This window comes from Heliconius melpomene, chromosome 10, assembly GCF_056956725.1.
Source record: "Heliconius melpomene rosina isolate 202511_hmr_F chromosome 10, ASM5695672v1, whole genome shotgun sequence".
NCBI classification, from domain to species: domain Eukaryota; kingdom Metazoa; phylum Arthropoda; class Insecta; order Lepidoptera; family Nymphalidae; genus Heliconius; species Heliconius melpomene.
Genome location: NC_140398.1, coordinates 16,447,135 through 16,473,718, shown reverse-complemented (window position 1 = coordinate 16,473,718; position 26,584 = coordinate 16,447,135). Strand labels below are relative to the sequence as shown.

The 26,584-nt window shown below is 33.0% G+C and overlaps 1 protein-coding gene and 1 non-coding gene across 3 annotated transcripts in view; one reads left to right on the top strand and one right to left on the bottom strand.

Annotated features, from left to right (window-relative positions):
• The window catches only part of Sdc (Syndecan), a 213,509-nt gene that overhangs the window by 18,021 nt on the left and 168,904 nt on the right, over positions 1–26,584 (bottom strand). The window lies entirely within an intron of this gene.
• TRNAV-AAC (transfer RNA valine (anticodon AAC)) lies at positions 16,361–16,433 on the top strand. The gene has a single exon. It is a non-coding gene; the product is annotated as a tRNA-Val (tRNA).

Here is a 26,584-nt window from a genome sequence, read left to right as displayed (position 1 = left end):
TTTTCTCTTATACGGATATTTTGCAAATTGCTTGGGGACAGGAACGAGCACTAAAGTGCTCTCCTACACTCTTCGAGCTTTGTGGGTTTCCTATTTTGGCAAGCTTCTATTAACTTTTTAATGTTTTTTTTTATCGGTTTCTAAATAAAAAACGTTATATCTATATATAAAGTACTTTGCGGGACAAAATTGATACAAAAAAAGTTTTATGATTATAATTTAAACTTTAGTTTTCAATGTATAGTTATTCTCTTTAAACTGATATCATAAGAAAACTCTTAATTTATAAAGCTTTCTTTCAAACATTATAAGGCAATTGATATTTAAATATCAAAGAATCTTAGAAGCTAAATTTAAAGAGAGACATTATAAACAAAAAAAGCCTGAGGGAAACATAAAAGTCTCTTTTTAATACGATAAATAAGATAGAACAACATTGTTGATCAGATTGAATGCTTTAGACGGAGTAATTTAATTAATTAAAATTAATTTTTAACAAAAACAAAAACCGACTTCTAACAACGAACTAAAAAGTGAAAAATAATTATATAAAGATTTTATAATTTTGAAGTCGGTGCCAAGTAAAACAAACAGGCTTAGTAATTAGATATTGTAGTGAGGGTGTTGTAGCATTAGTTTGACACCGACTTCAAAATTATAAAATCTTTATATAATTATTTTTCACTTTTTAGTTCGTTGTTAAAAGTCGGTTTTTGTTTTTGTTAAAAATTAATTTATTTTACGATTTTTAGTGATGGGTAGATCTTAAAATGATGCTTCTTGAACGAGTGGTGATGGTGGTGGTAGTGGTTGTCAACGAGTGGTTGTGATTGTTCTATGTAAAACTTCATTTAATTAGCTATTATTTTTGTGCAAAGTTACATTTTGGTATATTGACAAGAACAAACATAAAAAGTATTCGGGTGAATTCGGAATCTCCCTTTTTTGAAGTTGGTTGAAAATGAGAACATCCTCTTTTTTGAGATTGATTGAAAAGAAATGCAACGATCAGGAATCTCACTTCTGACATCAATTTAAAAAGTTTTTGCTTGTAACTATTACAGTATAATTAATTTTTGACCAAAAAAAACAAACTTTCTCAATTTTCTCCGGATTCCATAATCGAAACCTAACCAAACTTTCACCAAATTATCCTTGAAGTGTATCCTTTCAAATAAAAAAAGAATCATCAAAATCGGTTGGCGCGACATTGAGTTATTCGGCTATTAGTCGCGCACATGCATAATGCAAATTTAAGACTTATATGATTTTCTCATGGATACCATTGTCAGACATGGACCAAAAAAAAATGGAACCATTCGGGAAGCTATACCTTTCAAATAAAAAAAAAATTATCAAAATCGGTCCACCCTGTTAAAAGTTATGAGGTAACAAACATAAAAAAAAAAAAAAAATAAAATAAAAAAAAAAAAAATACAGTCGAATTGATAACCTCCTTTTCTTACAGAAGTCGGTTAAAAATGGCCATCGTGGCCCAGTGCCACACCGTCTGACTGTAAACCCGACCGTTGTGGATTCGATACTAATTCGGGAGAGTGATTATATATAATTTTTCTTTTATTTCTCAGCTCAGTAAATAAAATGCAGGGTTGAGACATTGCGCGTTGAATAGGCCGAAAGTGAGAAGCAGGGATGTCTTAAAATTAGGTTCCCTTAGCCTACGCTGCTTTATTGGATATTGAGACGTTATTAAGAAGTCTACCAGCTATTGTTGTGGGTTCAATGCTCACTTGAAGTAAATAGTAAGAGAGGATTTCTAAGCATTATTATGGGAACGAGCAAACCAAGTTGCGAGATTCAAGAAGTTTAAGGTATAAATAAATGTATTTTTTTTATTTTTATTTTGTTGTGGAAATTGATCTGCAAGTCTAAGATTTTAAATGACGCTAGAGAAGATTTTCTTGATTAACACCTTTTTACTTGGCCGTCGTGGGCAGAACGACAAGGACAAATTGGCACATTTAAGAAAATGTGATGTTTTGTTTGTTTTTAACGTTTTTGTTATATACTATCTTTATGAATCTCATTTATGTTTGCAGGGAAGCAAGCAAAAAGTGTTTATTTTGGTTTGTGGGTGTCGTAACTCAACTATGGTTTTTAATTAATCTTTAATAAATAATAGCAGCACCTAACTTAAAAGTATACATATTGTATATTAAACAGCAAATATATCATTAGAATCATATTTAAGTTTAATTAAATATATTTTCCATTTTCTTTTATATTAGCCTATTAGCTAATTGCCTACACCTGTGACATGCTACTGCATATTACCTACACCAGAGAACGAACCTATTATCTCCGTATACAATTCTCAAATAAACATATTCTCCAATAAGGCGAAATTCATCAGCTCTATTATATAAATGTTTTGGCAAACCACTGTTGAATATTGAAACACGCAAAACAAACATCCAAGCTACGAGTAGTTTAATATAATGAATATAATTTATAGGCTTTGTACAATATATTCGTGAGAACATTGTTACATCGAGCGACGGTGTTCTGTAATTAAATGTATGAGGGCGAAATTAAATCTGACTCAAATTATATTTGTTTAATAATTTTATAACAATTATAATGAAATTGGTGGAAATAAATAAAAGCTTGTAAAAGGGCGTCGTGGCCCAGGAGCACAAGCGTACGACTGTAACGCGACGGTTCAGGGTTTATAGTTCCACTCTCTTCCTCTTTCTGGCAAAGCGCGTTGAGTCTTGGCATGTAACATGCAATGTCTAGAATTAGGACAGTAAACTGAGAACAGCGTTTTGACACAAGATCCTCTGTGCGGATAAGCGTGTATAAAAAATATTTGTGGCCAATTTAATAGCACAATCGATTTATTGCCAGAGGGTGCGGGTTGAAATCTTGTTATATAAGGAATGTTTATAGCGTGTAATCGGGTGTGGCATCACCTGATAGCTGATAGCTCGTAATTTCTTAATAGTAAGGGGCTCGCCACGCTAAGTACATGTCAGTGGAACCCCAATATCTTCGATGTTTATATTATTTCACTATTTTATATAGACTTTTTAATTTTGAAATATTTTTATTTTCAAGGTAATGACTCAGTTCAGACTCTCAATTCTATACAGTACTTCTAATAATGAGAGCGAAAAAATGTCATTGTATAAGTAGGGAGAGAGTGGCACAGCGGCACAACAGTAAACGATACGACTGTGGGTTCGATTACAGTTCGATGGTATAAATTATTTTAATTTAACAGCGGCTTTCAATTCCGCCATGCAACCCGCAATGTTCAACCCATATATACTCATATAAAATCCTTAATCTACATCACAGAAGTTTTGTTGCTTATAAAAAAAAAAGATTTTACAAAAAAGATAAACATATTATTACGTAAATCGCGAATTAGAGGCTAGCCCTAGTCGTATGTTCGTGGCATACTTTAAAAATGTACAAACATTATTAGAATTTGTGTCATATCATATTTCATCTTTAACCCAGTTTACAAAAAGATTTTACCTTTTTAACGAATTATTATGACCATCGCGGTTTTCTGACAGCGTGTTCAAGGGATGTACTGACTATTATAAGGTATGAATATTTTTTTGATATTACAAAGTTACAATCTCAAAAACTCATATATTTTTATTCAAAGTATAGCAAGGAAATGTGTAATGTATTTTCTTTTTTTTATTTCATTTCACGTTGTATCCCGCACATAGCAGGGTAGGCAATGGGCACCTGGGAGTCTAGTGTTAATATTTCGTTCCGTTTAAGACAATTCTGTTCTCTAATTTCAGCTGAATTCCATAATTCGCCTCCAGCAGGCCTTGCCTGTTGAGAGGTGGAATTTAACACCGGTAATAACTTCATGATTTTCGTTTCAAAATATTTTTAAAAAGAATAAGGATATATTTTGATATATTTAAGAATAGTAAGGTTTACTTTCACTAACTCTAAAAGCACGGAGCCCTCAGGCCTATTACGTACATGTTAACGAGGAACAAAGGCGTGGGAGCCTGTAACGGACATACGACTGGGAAAAGCTCTAAAACTCTGAAAATGTTATAGCTAACTTGACTAAAAATAGATTTTATTATATTGTACGTTATATTACTACAGATTAATGCTGTAATAATATAACGCTACGTGTATAGACATAGACCACAGAATTTTTTAATCTTTACGTGTGTATGTATGTATTTGATATAGGCGTATCATGTGCAACAAAGCTTTTTAAAATTGGTGTTTATATTATTAAATTAATAGCTTACATCTTCCTTCATAAGATTATCAAAGAAAGTCAACGACACTATTCACAATGAGTTGTGTGTGTAATGCTATTAACTATTTGGTTTCAAATTTTTGTTAATCTTTTATTTACAAAATCGACAGAATACTACAAAAGCCGTTAAAAAATCTTACATAAAAACATTGTAATACGACACCTAGTACTAAAATACTATATCAAACTATTTGCTCTAATAAGCAAACAGCAAACACAAAAGAAGAAAAATCACATAAAATAAATCTTAAAACTTTCACATATAGTATGATACGTATGTTTAATACGTTAAGGAAAGCCTCACATCCACGTTACTGTAACAGGACAGTGCGCGCACTCTTAATCCTCTCTTTTGATACGATTCTGATGCAAAGCTAGCTAAGTGAAATAGATGACAACTGTCCCTTTCATTCCTTTTAGGATAACAGCACTTCCGGAAATGGCGGAATTTGAATAAAATAATAGTTTGGAAATTGTACGCCACATGGTCCGTAAGGAGATTGAAGGGACACAAAGGAATTTCGCAGAAGTTTCTACTAAGGTCACTTTATTTGATGGGCTTTCTACGCTCGCTTTAATGCGATTCGGGTTGAGTAAGTTTGGTGATAGTAGTGGAATATACTATTTAAGAATGTTGGATATTTTAATTACTTTTATGGTTAATAATAATGTTAGTAAATGAATGTTTATTATCCACATAAAACGATTTATTTAAGAGAAATTTACAATCAGCAGGTTTCAACTTTCAACAAGCAGTGTCTCGAAAATTAGGTGAAAAGTGGGAATGAAGTAGACACTTCTTATCAACAGTGGGTTCGCACTGTCGGTTCTGTTCTTGTGTGTATTATACATTATATATAAAAAATGAACATTTGCAAACCTACAAAATTTTTCACATGAATAGAACATTAATATAGAAAAATATTTCAGGTAGTATAAAACACAGTCTTATAAAATAATCTAGGCAGGCAAAGACTTCGCGAACTCTATAATGTCACAAAAACATATGAGGGTCCTTATAAAAGTTTGACCCTCCTATATGAATTGAATAATACAAATAGTTTTGGAATAGCACCATCGTCCGTGGAGTGAATGAGGAAGATCGTTACAATTGGCCTCTCCCGACCCCTATCTAATATTTATACGTGCACATTAATGCGTAAAATGTGAGGAACAACAAAAAAGTTGTTTTGCTAACACAGTTGTGTAGACTTTTATACTTATGAATAAACGGGAGTCATAATGAAGAATGCAGTGTTTTAACAGCAGGTTCCTAGGTTTTTGCTTGCTACTTTGTTGTCAAATCAAAAAAGCTAAGAGTTATGTATGAACAAACATTTCAGCATTACAATATTAGTATAGATTTCTTGACTCATCACCAATACAAAAAGCGACGTTTGGTTAAGTCAGAAAAAAGTAAGAAACCACTATATTTCTCTCTATAAGGTTAATTAAAATTTTATTTCAATGTCAGCCAATTTTCAACGTACAACGAACTTCTTCGGATAACAAAATCAATACAGATAATAATTTTCCTCATCCTCCTGAAGAAAACTCTTAAAAAATCCATTATCTTTAATAAGGTGGTTTAGTGACCCGTGTTACACTAACTCTGGTTTTAAATTAAAATCCTGTTCAAAATATTGCCGTCATTTGTCGCGCACGTGTGGTGATTCAGGTGTAATTTAAGCACCATTAGGTTTCACGCGGCGTCACGGACTCGTGACTTGTGGGTGCTACGTGTCACCTACGATTGTTTTCGACAGGCAGAATTAAGGTAGCTTTATGTTACTGACATTAGTTTGCTTAGGCTTTGGAATTCTTGGCATTGTTAGGTTGTGAATACAATAATATATTTTTTTTTTTGCAGCGTCACGCTGTATCAGGGCAATGTTAAGCAGACTAAACTTAGTTTTGAGACACTTTGTTGCCCTCTTTCCGTTTAATTTTTGAAAAGAACTCTCAACCATTTCCCTATCAGGCGCTGTACCGGAACACCGCAGTGGCCCTAATAAAAATAAAAAAATAGAACAACAATTCCTAAGTCTCTCTTGATATTTAACATTGGTATAACAAAAAATATAATATTACGCCAGCGTTCTAACTTTGAGCCATAAAATAAAACGAAGATCGTTTTAGAACTTAACTGTGGATTTTCTGTGAATTTCTACAGTCATAAAAGCACTGATGCGACATTGCATTTGCAATTGCAACCCACGCCCCACGTTGGGTGCCAGCAAACTTTAACCGATCTGTTTATGTGAACTTTATACTTCGACCCATATACAAGTTGTAAAATATTAAAAACTCTTATAGCCAATTTGATATTGCGACCTATATATTAAATAAAACAGATTATATCACGATACTAAGCGTAAACGACAGACAATATGAACGTCTGCCCGTTCTGTATACGTAGTTCCTTTGATAATACCCGGTTAGCCTTCAAAATATATTATAACATATTTCTTTATTTCGCAATATACACGAACAGATAATTCAAGAAAATCTTTTGTTTTTTTTCTATTCGATGGTTATTCTATGGAATTCAGACAGAATTTGAATCCCACTGTGAAAAATTAATTATTTTCATTTACTCATTCTGGTAATAAGATAAAGTGCGGTGTTGAGTTCCGCGACTTACGACGCGATGCCTTAGAGCTTCTTACTATTCATAGTCATGATTTTAATAAAAGACCAATGGACTATTGCTGAAAAATGTTTTTAATGTCGAAGTGCTCAACAGAATATACAAAAAATATTTATCTCATTCATTATAATGATTCATACAAAATAAACAACTAGCTAAAAAGGAACTAATGACTTGAGGAAATAGAAAGAAAATCGCGAATAAAAATAACATAATATAAAAGAGCAACCTCCGGAATCATTGCGGCAGCAGATTTTTCCTTTGCACAACAAAGTAAAAGAACATTTATTTTTCTGGAATGATTACAGTGTCTTTGTGTAGTGGAGTAAGGAAACAGGATAATCTTGAACTAATCAAATCTTATTATCATGTGAAGAAGAAAGGAATGACATATAATATCTTCGTTCACGTCCTTCATAATACATATTAATAAATGTAGTGTTATAGGTAAAACTCTTAATAAATACTGAATCATGTATAAATATTGAGGTTGTCGGTTAGGTGCCTCAACTAGGGAACTCAAGAGAAAAAATATACCTAAATTATTTTAATTTTTCATCTCTGAAACGGAGTATCTTAACACTAGGTTCCCTCTGCCTACCCAGCTATGCATGAAGTTGTTTAAAATTTGTGGGCAGCAATATAAGTTAAACTGGTAGGCTATTACGTACTTTGAAAACTCGTCTGATGTGTTCTTCATTATTAATTATATTTTTATTATTTATACGTTACTATGAAACAATGTTAGTCTTTAGACAGAACATTTATCTATAATACTTAAAAGGCATCAAACTTTTAACAGTTTATTTATTACCCAACACAGTAAACTAAAACATAATTAACAGAATGCAGACTAAAGTTAATTCAAGCTTGACCAACCCCTTTTATAAAGGTATTACGTTATTTCATGCAAAGTCTGTGATTTTGTTGAAGTTCGCGGACCTGCAATTAGCACATCAAAGAGGATTGGAAAACGGGCTTTTGGGTTTTGATTTACATTTCAAAAAGAAAGTTTGCGAGTTGAGCCGACGCTGACGTCGATCGGCCTCCTGAATTTCGTTCATCATTTTTTTCTAAACATTAGCATCTCTTTTCTGTTAGCTTGAAGTTGAAGGTATTGTAATTGTTTATTATGAGTTTATTATTAAATCAGAAATATGATAATGAAAGATGTAACTGTTTAATTTACAATGATGGGGTAAAAAAGAAACCTAAACGAATTATTATATTTTTTAGGTTTATGCTATATCCCGCACATTGCAGGGTATACAGAGGGAGAAAGACTAAGACACTCCGTTTCTCTCTCTCCGCCGTATTCTTGAGGCATTACGTGTTGAGTAGCGAAACTGTCGTGTTATGTAGTTAAACTAGCTTTAACTTACGGCTTTGCCTGCGTGGTCTAGGGTAAATAATAAAGAGTTCTTTGTGTTACACATGACATATTCTAAATCCTTATGACTTTGTTGAAATAGAAACGAGTGCGACTTTTGCTTTACCTAATACAACTAGAGAAAAACAATATTCTCTAATAACTATAAGAACATAACATTCTTACAATATGTATGGTAAACACACCAGTCAACGTAACAAATGTTTAGTGTTATCGTTTTTTTCCCTTCACTTGTCTCGTTTTCGTTAAGGCTGGGATCAGGTGGCGGAAAGCTTAGCGTCCACAATCTGATTGTTGATAACCACATTATGGTGGAAATATTAAATGTGACATATAATGTGTTCATATTTCAGTTCTCCTTTCTCTCTTACATGCAGTATTTTTCAGCTTCACGCTGTATCCCGCATATAGCGGGTATCACTAAATCCCGGCTGTTTCCCTACATGCGGGTTACAGCGACACATGGGCTGAAGACTCTTCGTTCATTACTAGTGCTCCCAAATACACCGCCGTCCTTAGATTTATTACCAGAGCGAGGAAATGAAAATTGTTTATTCTCCCGAGTAAAAATAGAACTCAAAATCATAAATTTACATCCCACAAGAAAAATATTGGTGACAAAACATGAATTTTTTTTTATTCTTGAATCTCGATTAATATAGCAAGAATAACGTAAAATAAATTCTAATAATGAAATTCACACAAATTCTAATAATGAAACACAAATTCTAATAATGAAATTGTTGATACAATTTAGTAACAAAGAAAAATAATTCAAATTTGTCAAATAAATTTGGCTTTAAATAAATACAAATAAAAAAAATAAAAAAAATGTTGTTCCTTCAGGTTCAGCTCTCGCTTTGTTCTCTAACGCCTCTTATTAACAGGCTTAGAATTTTTTTTCTAAAAGACTCATAAATAAAACAACTAGGCTATAAAAAAACAAAAAAATTACAAGAAATAAATATTAAACCTGCTTGCTTCGCTAGATGTAATGATAGAAGAAAATGTATTTTGTATTATTATAAGAAAGACAATTTCTTCATTTATGCAATTTCCAACTTCATATATGTTTTTACATAATAAGTTGATTGTTGTAATAAGTTGATAAGTGAACCTTTTAGCCATGATAAGTCTCTAGCTGACTGGATCTTTGCCCATTAATAAAATGGACTTACAAGAATTTTTAATTAATTGAAGATAGCTATTGGCTATTTTAAAAATTAAATTGAATAAATAATATTTTTGAGAGTATATAAAAAAACCGAACATACTAGACAGTGATAGGATATAATAACAATAAAAGATTAAAGTCGACGAGAATAATAAATACTACAGTACACAGTGTCGATCACAATATAATACTACTTTGTATAGAACAGTTCAATAGATATTGACAAAGAACAATGAAACAAAGGCTAAAAGAATTTTCCATTATTTTATAGATCCGTAAAGTCAAAAGATTTATTTATTATTAAACGATCATAAATTAATATAAGTAAATTTTGCTAAATTGATGAAACCAATACCCACCACAATATCCATAATATAAGTTATCCATAATACCCAACATAATATAAGTCAATATGGACAAATTGATAAAATTGTATAAATAAATTATGCAAGTATATTTTTTCAACCTTACCCATCACTTCGCATGATTGGGCGAATAGAATCTAGTAATAATAAATATTTAATATTTTAATTTTCTTGCTCTGGTAATAAGGTAAAGCACAGCATTGAGTTCCTTTTTTTCACTACGCAATGACCCAAAAATTCGTCAGAAAGTATCTCAATGGGAACAGAGTACCTTGGCACTAGGTCCTAGGTTCCCTCTGCCTACACTGCTATGTGTGGGATACGCGAAGCTGATAAAAGCTCGATAAAAGTTCCTTGACAAAAGCTCGACAGGCAATACCTCGAATTCGGGCGGAAAGTGTTCTTTTACTATCTTGAAGAGGGAAAATGCGTGAGGCCGTCTTCTTTCATTTATAATTAGTTATCATGCAAGTATTATTTGATCTTACGGGATCACTACAACACTATTGTTAAGATATGTGTCGCATGATAGATCCTAGAACAACGCTATGAGACGAAACATATTTCCAATTTAGTCAACAATTTTCATATTTCAAGAAACAATAAAATAAAATAGACAGAATTCATAGTTTTTATATAAAACAAGAACCTTGAAATTTTAAAACAATATTGTTATACAAAATTGCGCTACATTTTGATTAATTGCAAGAAGCAAGCCTTGGCCCATTTTCTAAACTATTTCGGTACCTATAGGAAACACTATATATTCTAACTGGAGCTGACCCGATTCTTGGCACGTAATATGAATTAAGTAGTATACGTGGTTACACCGCCATTTAGATCTGCAGATTGGACTTGATACAATGTCTCGAAAATGTTCCTCACAATTTATTTTAGATTCTCGCTTTTTACCGGTAGGGAAGGCAGAAGGAACCTAGATATTAAACATAAATTTTAGTTTTGTTTAGAGTCAATCATTTTTCTTTATGTATAATATTTAAAAAAATCGAATAAGATAAAAGGTGTTAATTTAAATTAACTACGACCTAGTTTATGAAACTTTTTAAGTAAAATATCTTGGGCTGGTTGTATCCATTTTTCTTAAAGATATTGAGGAAAACAGTAAAAAGGGAGATAGGTAGAACAAAGAAAGCATCCTGAAATTAGGCTTTTGTTCCAAATTTACCGGAAAATATGTTGTCCCAGAAAAATAATTACGCGGCCCCGGCTGAGCAATTTTGTATGTGAAAATGAAATTGAAAAGTTAAATTACGTATATAAAATTTAGGATATTACACGGCGTTGAGTACCGCCACTCAAAACGTGATGCCTTCAGAATGGGGCGAAAAGTGAGGAACGAAAGTGACTTAATGGGAACCGAGTGTCTTAACACTAGGGTCTTTCTTAGGTTCCCTCAGCCGGCTCTGTAAAACTAAAAAGTGTATTGTATATACATATTTTTATAGCCTCACGCTTGGTCTCGCATACAAAACGTAGTCAGAAAAGCTACCGACACTATGCCCTCAGCTTTCCGCTCAAATTTGAGACGCACGTTGAGTTGCAGGGCTCAACGCCGCTAGTGGGAAAACTCACCACCATCAAGTGTACAGATACTGTCCCGCTCTATTTTGAACTAACTCTTACTCTTAAGTCTTATTTCTATCTAGTCCTTAAATCCTGGCACAATTGCTTGTATACATTCTTGGGGCCCATTGTTCGCCAATAGCGCGGGCGTAGAGAAAAATATGCTTTCTATATTTACAATGAGAGCCCTGAGATTTTTAATATCGTTTCCGTTTGTGTGCAATCGCTGGATATTAGTATGTCGGTTTCTTCTTCGTTTCGTGGTTATATATTAAAGTTCTCATATTCATGTGTTATTTTTTTTGTTGTTGATTTTTTTAAATGATGTTTCAAAAATTCTAAGTTAGGCAGAGAGACAATACATTGAGTAAAATACTAAATGTTGAATTTCATTCATTAATATATCACGCGTAATTGGACTTTCATTTTTTGCCTCGTCCATTTGACGTAGAGTTTCTTTAATTTCTGGAGGTAAATCGTCTTTTAGTTGTTTCTTTTTTTTATTTTCTCCTTTCATATTTTGTTAACCTTCTATTACTATAGACAAATGAGGACTAATTTCAGTTCAAATTATTTTCCCTCATTTGCCTCTTGGGCCTTATTATAATCTTTTACCTAAAAAAAAATAATCAAATGATATAATATTTAAATAAGTTTAACAGTGCGATACAGTCTCTAGTTACTTATAATTTATATGTTAAAGTTTCATAATATGTAAGACATTCTATCCACACATTATTAAGTTGCCATTGTTAGCGCTAAGAGACATACTCGTATAGGTACCTAGGGGGTTTCTAAGGCGCAGTTTGCAGAAGCGCGATTAAATGCGGGCAAATTGTAAACATCTTCCCGTACATTTGTTTACAGATGCCATGTTGGTATTGCGCACTGCTGCTGTGGACTTGGGATCGCTTTGGTGTTTTATATTTTCGTGGTTTTGAAACTGAAGAGAAAATAAGTCGGATTTAATTTGGTTACTATAAGTTATAATAAGATTTTTATTAAATAAGTCAAAGGTATTTATGAAAACTGAGAAATAGAATATCATAACTTTGTTACGTTATTCTATTTTCCCGACTAATTAAATGGCTTGTTAAAGAACCACCAAAATGCTGAAAACATATAAAAATACAAAATAGCTTAACGCTATACTCCGAATTTAGCAAGGTAAGCACAGAAAACATAGTCTTAAAACACTTCACTCCTCATTTTTCAACTAAATTTTTAACGCATTAGACTAATTTTTATCGGGAAAATTAATTATTTGCTAAATTTGCAAAACGAATTTACAAAAGTCGCGTTTACAATCAAACACTGTTCCACTAGGCCGCGACAGCTTTAATGACAAAACAAAAATCAAATAAACATACACATAAACACACAACACTAAAATATCACGCCAAGTTCCAACTCTACGTAGTGCATCACTACGCTCACGCTGTGAACCGAGCGTCAACTAGTTTAGTTGTTGCACCCGACTCGGATTAATTGGAGTTGTGATTGCGTTTACGTGTTTGCCTCACTCAGATGCATACGCTACTTGCATAATGGTGCTTTGTGGGTTTTACTTTATATTATAATTATTGTAGTTTATTTTTGGGACAGAGTGAATGTAAAAGGGATTGTGAGTTCGATGCTCATATGGGGCAATGGATGTACTATTAAAACTTTTTTTCGTTTGTGGTTTACCGGCCCTGGTAGACAAAGTGCGGTGTTAACCTTAAATTGGCAGGTAATCTGAAAAATTGTTTAGAAAATATGGAAAACAAGTTTTTTAACATAAGATCCTCTATCTTCGCTAAATTTTGATCTCGTTTTACAGAAAAGAAAGTGAAGCTGCGATTTTTAACGTCATTAAGTTCCAATATTCCAAATTCAGGTAAAATATTTAATATTTTCATTTCGATAACGAGGCAAAAAGCGGCGTTGAATACCGCCACTCAATGATTCAATATTAGCCTAGTAAAAAAAAACATCCACCGACAGTAGCTATATAAACCGTAAAGCCACCATTTTTAGTAATAAATACCCAGCGGCCATAAATTTACCGGGCGTGAACTACCATGAACTAATACTGTTACTCCCTGGTATAATTGGACTCCTGATTGCAAACCGCCTAGATACGTGTTGGCTTTGGAGGGGTTCAATGTTCACCAGTTTTGAACTACGACTTCAATTGAATATATTCAGTTAAATTATGATCTGAATTTAGGCATTGGATGTGGTCTAGAATTGAAAGCAATTGGGAATTTGTTGTGATAGTTGGTATATTTGTTTTTCATTAAAATTGTCTATTTAATACGTTTTTATTAGGTCGAGCTTTACATAAATAACTGTAATAAAATCTAAGAATATGAATTACACGCTTATAATATTATTTACTGTTGTAAGATCATGAAATTATATATTACGTAGATTAGATGTCTAATGTCTAAATATAACATTCGTAAAAAAAACTTTACAAAGCTCGGCGTTAAGTTCCGACACCATCTTAACACAAGATTCCCTGTTACAACGCTAGGCGTTAAAAACGTTAAGCTCAATATCAATCAATTACATTCATTTTCACAAACACAAATAAAACATTAAGTTTAATCCAGGCTCTACTCTCTGAGACTCACCTTTAACAAATAAAATATATTAAATATCAGCCATATTGTATTATTACAGCGATTGCCCACCTATTATGTGAAATTGCTTTGTAAGCGGGACGAAAATTTACATTGCACGTATCGAACAATAACGTGTATTTTGTCGGCGCGTCTCAAAGGGATAAAAGCTTGGGCCTTTGTAAGCGATGGAGACTGGAGTATCGGCTATCAGCTCGATGTTACGGATGACGGGGTGCTGTTGGGAAGTGCCTTTCATGTACCTTGTTTATGTAAGACACCGTGAAGAGATGTGACTTTTTGGAAATTTATCAATATATTATAGAATATATTTTTAAGTAATAAATATTACATAACATACATTTTGTGATTTGTGATTTTTCTACCATACCGGCTTAGTGGCACAGCGTCTCACTGTTAAAACGAAGGTCGTGAGCTCGGTTTCCTCTTGGGGCAATGAATGATTTTCATTTCCCTAGTTAACCAGACAAGCTGCAACGTTGAGTTTCGCTACTTGACACATTATGCTTAGTAAATTGAATGGAGAACTAACAAAGTGTTTCAACACTCCCGCTTGTGCATATTTGGGTAAACTCCATATCAGTAGTAATTTATAATAACATTTAGAATGTTCCAGAAATGTTAAAAAATAAAGTGATTAATGGTCCCGGTAAAAATACGAATAATCATTGAAACTTTTGGAAGACAGCGAAAAATAGCATTCGTGACTAAACCAAAGGTGGGCTGAAAGAGCGTAGGGTGGAGTGTGAAAGGTAGAAGAGCGATGACTGTTGGCATTGCCTATAAATCACACCGATATTACACTGAAACATATTTCATTTCGAAGACAATTATAATTTTTATGTTTTTTTGCAGAAATATTTTTTTGCCGTAAGTAATTAAATAGGAAAAGTTGTGTTCTTGTACATATATAACTTATTAATATTTATAATGTTGTTAAACATTTTCAATGTTCCCCTCTCTGAAGACAAAACGTGGAAAATAGATATTCAAATAGATGCAAAACAGAGAACTTATTCTTAATTCCAACCTACAAAAATAAATAAAAAATGGGTAAAAACTTACTAAATTCAACCTGTCTTCCCAAAATAATATAAAACACAGGTCTATGGACTTAAGTACTAGTCACGGCACCTACAACGCGTCGACTATTAAAGCTTGGGAGCAATTAATGATGGCTATAGCTAATCAATGTCGTTCGAGTGTCATCATCTAATACGTAATTTCATACCCCGGATAATTGATTCATCTCGTCGACAAGTCAGGTGGTAATTGCGTGCAGTTTGGGATGCTGTTGATCTGTATATCGATGTTCGGTAATTATGTTTAGTGATAATTGTAAAGTAAATGATATTGGATATTGTCTTTATATAAAATGTATAGGATTATTTCAATTTCGTCAGGTGGAGAGAGATCAGCACAAAGCAGGGTTAACAGAGGGAAGCTGGGGACCTAGTGTTAGACCCTTCTTTCACATTGAGACTTTCTGTCTCTTGACAAAGTGATTTAATATGCCTGATATCTTAATGATTATCAATTCAAATCTCAGTATAGTCAACTCTCTGTAACTTACAACAAAATTTCTGGATAGAGATTGGAGAATAAAGCAAAATTTCCCTAGGTTCTAGAAAGAAACAGCCTTAGAAACGCTTACCGAAACGTCTTGAAATATGTATATATGTATAAGTACTATAATATATACGGAATAGTGGGAACGGAGTGTCTTAACATTACGTTCCCTGTGCCTATTGTGCCGTTGCTATAGGGACAGAAGCTAATACTTTAACGAATGGAAAGTCCGAAAGTTTATCTAATATTATATTTGGAGTTTGAAAGAGGAAGTTGTTCAAGGGGGCGTATTCGGAAAAATTATCATTTTTATAGCCATAACTACGGAGGAGTTTCTGAAATAATTAGGCGTGACTGATAAAATATGGACAATATAGGTTAAGGAAACTGAAACTGCGTAAGCTGTATTAGCATAAAAGTTTTATATTTAGTTATCACATATTAAGTTTTCATATTTTGTCATACATAAAAATTATTTAAAAATTTATAATTGTACCGAGGTCTTATTCGGTAGAGTGGAGTATAACAACTTTTTAGTTGTTTTAAAATTTTATATAAAGTATAATCTAATATAGATATGATAGTACTTTTCATTGTCTTCAAGGCTATCAATAAATTATTTTTATGAAGAAATCGAATATAATAAACATAATTATTAAAATATCGAGGCCATATTTACTTTCTCTAAGCCGCTTGCTATACATAAATTCAGCCAACTGCGTATAGTTTCCGTGGTGTAGCGGTTATCACATCTGCCTAACACGCAGAAGGTCCCCGGTTCGATCCCGGGCGGAAACATAGCTTTTTATTTTTTAAATGTAGAAAAATTTATACTTTTCTTTCGATATGTAAATCATGTACTATATTTTTTAGGTAAGCAACATCTATATAATTACATTAGCTTTTAAGGTCCAACGATGTCATATTTTGATACTTTTACTTATTTATATTTAATTTATAGGAATAGCCAATTACGGCAAATTAAATTGCCAATAAAGGCACATAAATAACCTACGTTAGTGTTGTTATTAAAAAAAAATAACATTTATCGTAGTGATAAATTGTCAATTTTTTCCATTTTAAGAACTGAATAAAATAAATAAAAAAAATATATAATTTCTCAACTAAAAGCTAAATATATCAATTCTATATCAAAATCACAACTCATCTCAAGTCAATACTCTACCTATACCAGCAAACATTTAACCAGCTCTCTTGTACATATAAAACCTATAAAGTAAACTATATTAAAGTTTGTGTTAGATCGAAATGCATTTAACCGTTTTAAACCTATTTGTTACACTAACTTCAATGTTATCGACGAAAAGTAGCTTTGAAATTTAAGAGGCCTCTTAGCTACAGACCATATGTGGAGGATATACCTTATATACTATAAAATAAGGTTCAAATTGTAAACGTCAAAATAAAGTTGACACAGGTTTTCGTACTCTACAAAATTGCAGTTAAGGATCGAAATCTATAATGTTGTATGCAGGTAACTTGTGATATAGCGCCATTACGGGACAGTGGTAACGTCCGAAACGCGGCTGGTGTAAGTTCAATTCTAGCTTTTATTTTCTCGCTCTGGTAAGAGCCGTTGAGTTTTACCACTACCAAAAATTACAAAGACATATTTTAAAATTGTCTTATTTTATGGCTTTTTTTAGATTCACGCTTTTCCCGAACATAACATGCAACTAATAATAACAAAAACATAACCAAAAAATTCTGGAGACAATGCATGTTGAACGTCAGAACTCTACGCCGAATTTTGCCTCGTTACTAGAGCGAGGAAATGAAAATATGAATTATTCCATTCCCTCGAAGTATTTCATTCTGAGTAAGGAAATCGAACCCACGTCCGTCGTCGTCCTTTGTGCCCCTACGCTACGACTGCGCCTTAATATACATCTATGAACTCTTTTTTTTATTATCATATAAAATAACTTGGCTAACACTGTTGAAGTTTTATATATAAAAGACAGTCTTGTACCCTGCACGTACTCGTATGTAATTTCAGTAAATGCATCCCTTGCCTTTATTACCACGCTTTGTTAGGGGAGGGTGTTTATCAGCGTAATGGATCCCATATCTTTTGCAGTTGATAGGTACTCTATCTAGGCATAGATATTTACTAGAAAGTATTTATGTTATTGGGTCATAGTTAACGTGTAGATTGTAGATTGAACTTCCAGTCAAGGGAATTGTTAAATTAGGACCACTTCTATTCTCTATTTATTTAGAATTATTTAATGAAGTCGTTGTGTTGCAATGGCACAACGTTTAACTGCAAACACGACGATAGTTGGTTCAATTCTCAATCGAGGGTACGAATGAGATAAGAAGTCAAATCGCGCCGTTGGGTTCCGCAATGTGATGCGAAATTGGGCGGAATATGGAGAGCGGTGTATCTTGACATTGAGTTCTAAGTTCTCTTTACTCTCCTATATGCAGGATACGAAAAAAAGGTTATTTAGAAGCGTTTCAATCATACATACATTTAAACGATCCACTATTCTGTTTGTATTGCTATTACAAAAATTCTAAGTAACTGTAACAAATATTAGTATACTAAAATTGAAATTGCAGGCACTAGCCAGGTTAGCGGAAATTGTTTTCAATATTCCCTAAATTGAGTGCATCTCGGAACGAATCCGCTCATCGAATAATATTGCCTTCGACGCGGTACGTACTGTCTTCTGCATTTATTGAAAGAAAATGAATATATTAATGAAATCATATTAGATTTTTTTATAAATCAGTTTCACGCTGATCACAATCCCTCACACAACAGGATAGACAGAGCAAACCATTCCGTTAGAATTTTTTTAGCTTCACTCTTATGAAAAATCTATCTATCTCTATATCTCTCATATAGAAGGGTAGGCAAAGGGAACCTAGTGTTAACACTTTCTGACTGGCCACATGTGAAATTTATTAATATATAAATATTTAATAGAGCTAGTTCTACTTTCTTTACACCTTAGCATTTTCAAACTGCTAGAATTACCCGGACGTCTGATTGCCTTTAGCAATTGTCGTTAATATTTGATCACTTGCTATAGTGCGCAGTGCTTTACACTTGACTAGCGTAAATCAACCAATTTGTAGAGTAATTTAGGCACTTACCACAGCAGCATTCGATACTAAAATTAGACAAGATTCAGTGAGTTTATGTATTTATTTATTCTTTAATGGGCATGTAATGGCGCAAACGTGACAAACATTTGCTATGTTCAATTCTTCGATCTGGTAACAAGGCAAAGCGCGGCGTTGAGTTACACCACGCAACAAGCAATAGAGAATTCAGCGGAAAATGAGAAGTAAAAGTGGGGCAGAGTGTCTTAACATTAGGTTCCCAGGTTCCCTCTGACTTCTCTGCTATAAGCAGGATGCAGCGTAAAGCTTAAAAAAATATTTGAGAATAAGTTTCAAAGCTCACTTGGTTTTATTACTTAAAAGCTTTCGACCCACTTCGGTAGGCATTTACTGAACCCTTAATATTAAGGTTTCGTTGACGGACTTCAAAGTTGTAACGACAGTTTTATCCTTTGTTTAAAATGTACAAGTTGTTTAAAATTCAACCAGAAGATAAGTTTTTGCTATCTTGAGACCTTTACTTTTAAGGCTTTCCTTGTCAGATATCATTTCTGTTTGATAAAATTTAAATTTTAAAGAACTATAAATTTTGTTAAGACTTTTGACGCCAAGGTGTACCTGAAACAAAAACAAATAATTATTAATATCTTATATTATCTACTATTAACAAAAATCAATATTAATGCCTAAATAAAGATTTAATTTCAATATACTAAAATTAACAACGCTAGTATTTATGTTTGTATAATTCCTTTAAAGATTGGTAAATAAATTATTGAGTCAATTAAGATTAGTTCAAGCGGGCGAAGCCGCTAGCGACTCGCTAGCAACATTAAGTTTGAGCGGTCGAAGTCGCGTTGGGGTTGGCAGTAATATTTGACCGGAAGAATCAAAGCTATGTCGGTATCAATTAAAGTTTGCCACAATTTTAATAAAAGCATCACAAAGCTCCGCGGCTTATAAATTGGATCTAAGTTGGTAATGAAAGGTTTGTTTTTGTATCGGCTCGTGAAACTTTTATGACTAAAATCCACAGGCATTTTACGCCAGCGAGAGCTTTTTTTTATTGGTAATATACATGACATTATACGCTGAAGTGCTGTCTTTATGGATTTTTTCTAATTTGAATATATTATGAATGTTTTATATATGTACCATGTGTTTCAATAATAACATATGTTTAATATAATTATATAATAGTAATAAAAACAATAATGCCTCCACTTTGACGCAGTGAAAGTGCAATGATTGTAGGTTCCGATTCATGTTCCACATGGGATCCGTCCCCTCTCGAAGGAATTATCTTTTTTTACCACTCAGGCAAGAAAGGACGAGAGGCGACAACGACGAGACGATAAGCGGAGAACAGATTATCTTGACACTAGATTATTTCTGCCTGTTCCGTTACATACACGATAAAACGTGAAGTTCACAAAAAAAACGTTAACGTCTTTATCAACATGTCAAGAAGTATTAGAAGTAATATTGCCAATATGAAAAAGCATACCACTATATTAATATCGATATCGATAGCAATATAACCTTCTAATACTAAGCTAAAAGAAAACTACGATAATGAAAATTATTTACAAAGTAATACCTAACAACATACAAAATGATAAACAGGCGTTATTTGCTAAAATGTTTTCGCCGAATGCATTGAACGTAAACCGATTAGACTGATTGATGAAATAGGCCGACAGACCGGGTATTTTGGAGCGGAAAACAGTGCTTATCCAAGATTCTGCCTCCGTAATTATTGTTCAAGTTTTCAAGAGTTTGAAATTTCCAATAACTGTAAAAGCGTGTTTATGTGTGTGTTTGTGGACGGGTGTGACCATCGCTCGGGGGAATATTTTTTTAATAGTTTCCTCAGCATGTCAGGACAAAGTGCGACGCTGAGTTCCGCCGATATAGAAATCGTTCCTCACTGTTCACCCAAATTCGAAATTTCTCAACTCAACGCTGCTTTTGTTTCTTCTACTTAAACATTCTCCACAGTGAGCATCGAACTCCCAACCGTCGCGTTTACAGTCCGTTGCTCCACTGTGCCACGATATCCTCTATCAATATAATATACAATACTTTAATAATGACTGGCTCTGCCAAAACGTAAATCATTCAAGCATGCATCGAGGGACTGTCCCATAAAGTTATCTACTTCATCAATACCATGCAAGTTTATTGAGCGAGCCCAAGTCAAGTTAATTGTTGCAAGTTTGTACACAGTTTAGTTCAGAATACGTTCAGTTCTAGTACTTGTAAACTACACAATTTGTGGAGGGTTCTGTTTAAGTAACCAAATTTTAGCTAAGTGTAGTTGGTATTTACTTAGAGATAATTATAGAGATTATTCATTAACGCGATAAAAAGAAAAAGGAAAGAAAAAGAATGATTCATTGTCACGTTCCATCTGAGGCGACTGTGCAAGCGAGAGCCTGGAACAAACGAAAGAGAGGCACGATCGGCCTAATCGTTCAGCTCGTGACGTTACTATCCATTCATTGTTACCTGTAATTATAGCATATTGTTATTTGTAATTAATCCGTATAATTTAATTTAAAAAAGTATTTGGAATTAACGAGTGCAAATAAATGTAAATTTATCGAAAATATTGTAATTTTCAATCGACTCCTTTAAACAAAATAATTATTACAATAATTCAATTCATAAAAGTATGCATATTATTCATCTGTTTTCTTATGACGTTATCGCGTTAAATTATCGTCCATTTTCGAAAATTCCCAATAATTCCACTTATTTGTAATAATGGACTATCAAAAAGTTATTACAAAAGTATATTCGATTAATCTTTTTAAGTACACTTTGAGTTATATTAAATGGACTGCGCAGGATGGGCCTCGCACATAAATACATTAAAAACCTTTTGCTACTACTGATTGAGGCCGTTGTAGCGCAGTTACACAGCTTGTAACTGTAAGTCCGACGGTTTTGGATTCGATCCACTCGGGGAAATGTATTACTTAACGTTTTCATTTCCTTGCTCTAGAAACAAGACCAAGCGCGGCGTTGACCGCCACACATACAATGTCACAAATATTCCACGGAAAATAGGTAATAGACTGTCTTAACACTAGGTTCCCTCAGCCTACCCTGTTATATGCAAAAATAATATGCAAAAAAATATTACTGCAGCCGTGAAACATTGCCCACGGTGCAATATATTTTAATTCCCGAGATTATACCGTATCTAATTATGGCGAAACTTTTTGTTCTTTTTGCAAAACAAGAATTTATTTTATACAATTTTATGTTCCCGTTTTTACGGTGGACATTAATTTTCGTTTGCAAAGTATATTTGCATATGGACCTTTTTGTATTTACTATTATTTGTAGATTATGCAAATATAACATATTTTTGAGATCATCGTGGCGCAGTGGCGTAGATGCTACGGTTGTGGGTTCGATTCTCACTCACCGAAATAAAATATTTAATACTATAATTTCTTCACTCTGGTAACAAGACAAAGCACAGCGTTGAGTTCCACCATTAAACACACAATGCAATATTAAATTAAAATTAATTAAAAGTGCAATATGAAGAAACTAATACATTATTATAAAAGATAATCTAAAATATATTGAAAATTTACACTTTTTCCTCTGTCCAATACCATCACACTTACATTTCGATAATTATTAGAAAATAAATAATCAACTAAATGATCGACATAAAAAGAAAGTAAACAACATTCTGAATCGTTAACCGAAGCCATAAGAAATTAGATCAGTTGTTTGTTACAACGGATTGGGAGGCGATCGTTCTTTTTGAGGATTTTTATATCAAGGTCTAAGGCTTGGCTTAGCTGATAAATCCATCCGAATAGCATTATCTTTTATCAAATCAAATAATCTGTTATTTTTAACGGTAATATTAATACGTCATATTAATCTATCACGCCATATAACGTAACGATAAAGCGCGTATGTACATAAACAAATTACAAACCAGTCGAGGGGCAGGGGCAAGCGAGTGCGATTGTAAATTCGACAGGTTGATTATATTTTTAATTTTTTTTTCATTTCCTCGCTCTGGTAATGAGACTTAACATGCCTACAGAATTCGGCGAAAAGTGGCGTTCGAAAGTTTCGATCCCCCGAATTCTGGAAGCATATCGTGTTGAGTGGCGAAACTCAACGCCGCGCTTTGCCTCATTATCAAAGCGATAAAATGAATATATTGAATATTTAATTTCCTTGAATGTAAATTAACCCTAATTTTTAAATCGAATTAGATTTGAACGCGCGACCCACGCAAAGCAGGTTAGACTTTTCCTTAGAGCAACTTGTAGGTACATAGTTACACTGAAAACTTAATATTCTATTCAATGTTGACAGTGTGAAGCGATTCCCATCGGGGAAGGCAACAAACGCGCACTTTCCTCATAATTTAATTCTACTACTACTGAAATTTAATCTCGCGCGAATTTCCTCTGTTTTGTGCAGCTTGGAGCACTTATTAAATAATTATAAAATGACTTATAGTTATAGTTATTGTTGCAAACTTGGTTTATGAAAGAGTTTTAATTTTAAAAAATCTAGTTTTATTCTTTTAAAGTTTTCCTTGATAGTAGTATTTTCACAGTTCGGAGAAGTGTGAAAATACCTGTACTTTGTATGAAAAATCATGTTGAGCTCATTTGAAGTGTGTTCAAGTGAGAATTTACCATTAAAGAACAAATCAGAAATATGAATATATATATATTAATTATAGAAAAAAAAAACTTATAACAAACTTATTTATTTATACATATTTGTAATTCATTACATACATAATAACTTGTACTTATTTGTCAAGGTTTATTAATTGTAACGTGCGTTTTAACAAAACCTGTTTATATAGAGTAAACTTAAAATAATAGTCTATCCAATAGACACACATATACCCCCTAGATCTACAATGGCTCGATGAGCCGATAGTAATTAGTAAACACTTACGTGAGAATTAAAAATAAATCGATTTAAGAAATGTTTATGAACCCACAACCATCCAGTTTAAAGGCAGACCGTTTGCCACGACAGCTAATTCTGTGATGACAAATAATAAAATGATTTAACCATTTAGATAATACATTTCTCAAACTATAAAAAATAAATAACTATATAAAACTAATTACTTTAAAACATCAGGTGATATCTACAAGGAATCGACTGTATGCATATTTTTCACAGGCAAATAACATTGGCACATTAATATCGACACAAGCCAGTGAACTCGAAAATTATAAATTTAAGGATATTTCCTCCATACATTATGGAGCTCGCTACATTCGCTGGGAGTAAAATATCTTGAAGATTTATTGCCAAAGTGCGATAAAACCGAAAAGGAGTGTTCAGTTTTGACTTTTACAAGAGACTAGCTTTCCCCTGCGGTTTCTCCTTCAAAATAACTAAAAGTAGGTAACGTATGAAACATGGTCGAGGCAACTCTGATCGCAGCTATATCGAAATGATTAACACTAGGTTCCCAGGTTCCCTATGCCTACCCTGCTATGTGCAGTATAAAAGATCATGTTGTCTATATTTTCAACATTTAGTAATAACATTTAGTAGTAACGGTAACGAAAGACTCTCGGAAATGGGAACGGAGTGCCTTAACAATCGGTACCCAGGTTCCCTCTGCTTACTCTGCTAATGGGATACAGCATGAAGTTAAAAAGTATATTATTTAATCTATATAATAATTGAACACCTATAATTGTTTACATTGCAAATAATCGCATCGATACGTGAATCAATATGAATGTTAATTTTGTTATCAAAACGCACGCACAGCAGGCAATACATACTAAATCCACAATGGCGTGACAACAGAAATGATAAATGTCGCTATATTTTAGAGGAGAGCTTGCTTGTTTATTAAAACATTTTATGTTAATACTCCAAAATAAGAATATAGTAAATAAGACGTTTTTATATTAATTTTAAAGGAAAAAATCAGCAATTTGAGTGAAAAAATAAAAGATTTTGTACAATTTTTTCAAATTATACTAATTAAAGACTTGAATAATATTTTTTTATTTTAACTTTACAGATTTTTCCTCATAGTAGGGCAGAAAAACAAATGTTAAAACACTACCTTCTCTTCTTTTTGGGCGAATCTGAGATATTATTCATATTATCTACTTGATAATTTAATCAATGACAGAACTCAAAACAAAACTATACAATACAGTCAGATGCTAAGCCATTCTGCGAACACTAAAACATTATATTCATTGAATTAATTAAAAAATATGTTTAATTAATAAATATAACGATTTTTTTCTTGTGGTGTCGCCTATATAATAAAAAAGAAAGAAGAGTAGTTCCTGAGATAAGACCGTTCAACCAAACACACTCTTTAGCTTTATAATAATAGATGTATATTGTATGAATGTTGAAAATTTAATCCACCATAACAACTTGTTTCACTCTTCCTGAGACAGTTAAAGCCGTAAGTGGCTGTACTCGTAGAGGTGCGACTCTTGAGACTATGTACTTTGTTCTGAGTGCCTTTATGAATTTACCTTAGAGATTTTTCATTGTTTTGTATGTTTGCTACTTCGAAAGTACTGGGTTATATCGTCGTATAATATTATTTGAATATTTTATTATCTAGTTTTAGATTCATAAATATGACTTTTAAGACGAGTTTACTTATTTTCTAATATAGTCGGATGAATAGAGTAATGAATTGCGATGTTTTTTTTTTAAATATTGTGTGATGTACCTAGAATCTACATGTTAAATATATGTCATTTAGACTATATAATATACAAGATAACTTTATATACGAATAATGTAAAAAGTATCCCAAATAAATTTAGATTTAGACTCTATCAAATAAATTCACTTATCTATTCTCTTTTATTTCGGGCTAATGCTTTATACGACACTGTTCCTTCGTTTTGATATGGACAGTACCTTAAGGAAATAAATATTATACTCTAGACTAGCTCTAACCCGATAGTGTTTTATTTGAGTAAATGTATTTTATATTTCCCAAAGAAAAACGACGTTGAGGCCATTCGTGGCGCAGAGGCAAAAGTGTGTGACTGTAAGCGCGACAACTATGGGTTCGATTCCCACTCGAGTAAATGGGATATTTAAATATTTTCATTTCCTCGCTCTGTTAATTAAGAAAGTCTATAAGAACGTATTTGATGGATAAAAATGCGTTAGCTACAGAGCGACTGTTAAGTTCTTTATGGGCTCTTTTCAGCAGAACTGTTTTCTGAACCGGTGGTAGCTTTATGGTTATTCGACGTTGCAAAAGTGCTTGCAAGTTTATTTTTCTCTAGTTTCAATCTATATTTTGCACATAGCAGGGTAGGTACAATCCTGGGAATTTAGTGTTAAGACAGTCTATTCCCCAAATCCACTGAATTCTGTACCATGGCGTATTGAGTGGCGGAACTCAACGCTGCGCTTCGCCTCGTTACCAGAGCGAGCAAATAAAAATATGAATAACATTTGTTCGAGTGTAAATCGCCCTGCGCCACGACTGGCCTCATATAGATACAGATTGTCCGCGAAATTTATATAATAACATTCAGTTGGCATTGGATTGTGTATAGAATAGTAAAGTGCAATTATTTCCAATATGGCGAGGGCAATGCTTGAAAATTGATGCGGTCTACACAATAGTGGTTTATATTAGTTCGGCCACCACATATTACGGTTAGCGGGATCGTTGATCGTCTATAATTAGCGTAAACTAATGTTAAACTAACATTACGCCTAATGTAACGTGTTCACGCTTCAATGCTGGTCACTGTAGTGAGTATGTATAGTTATTATTCATGTTTGAGGTCTAATTAATATAATGATTTTTGATTGAAGAGAAA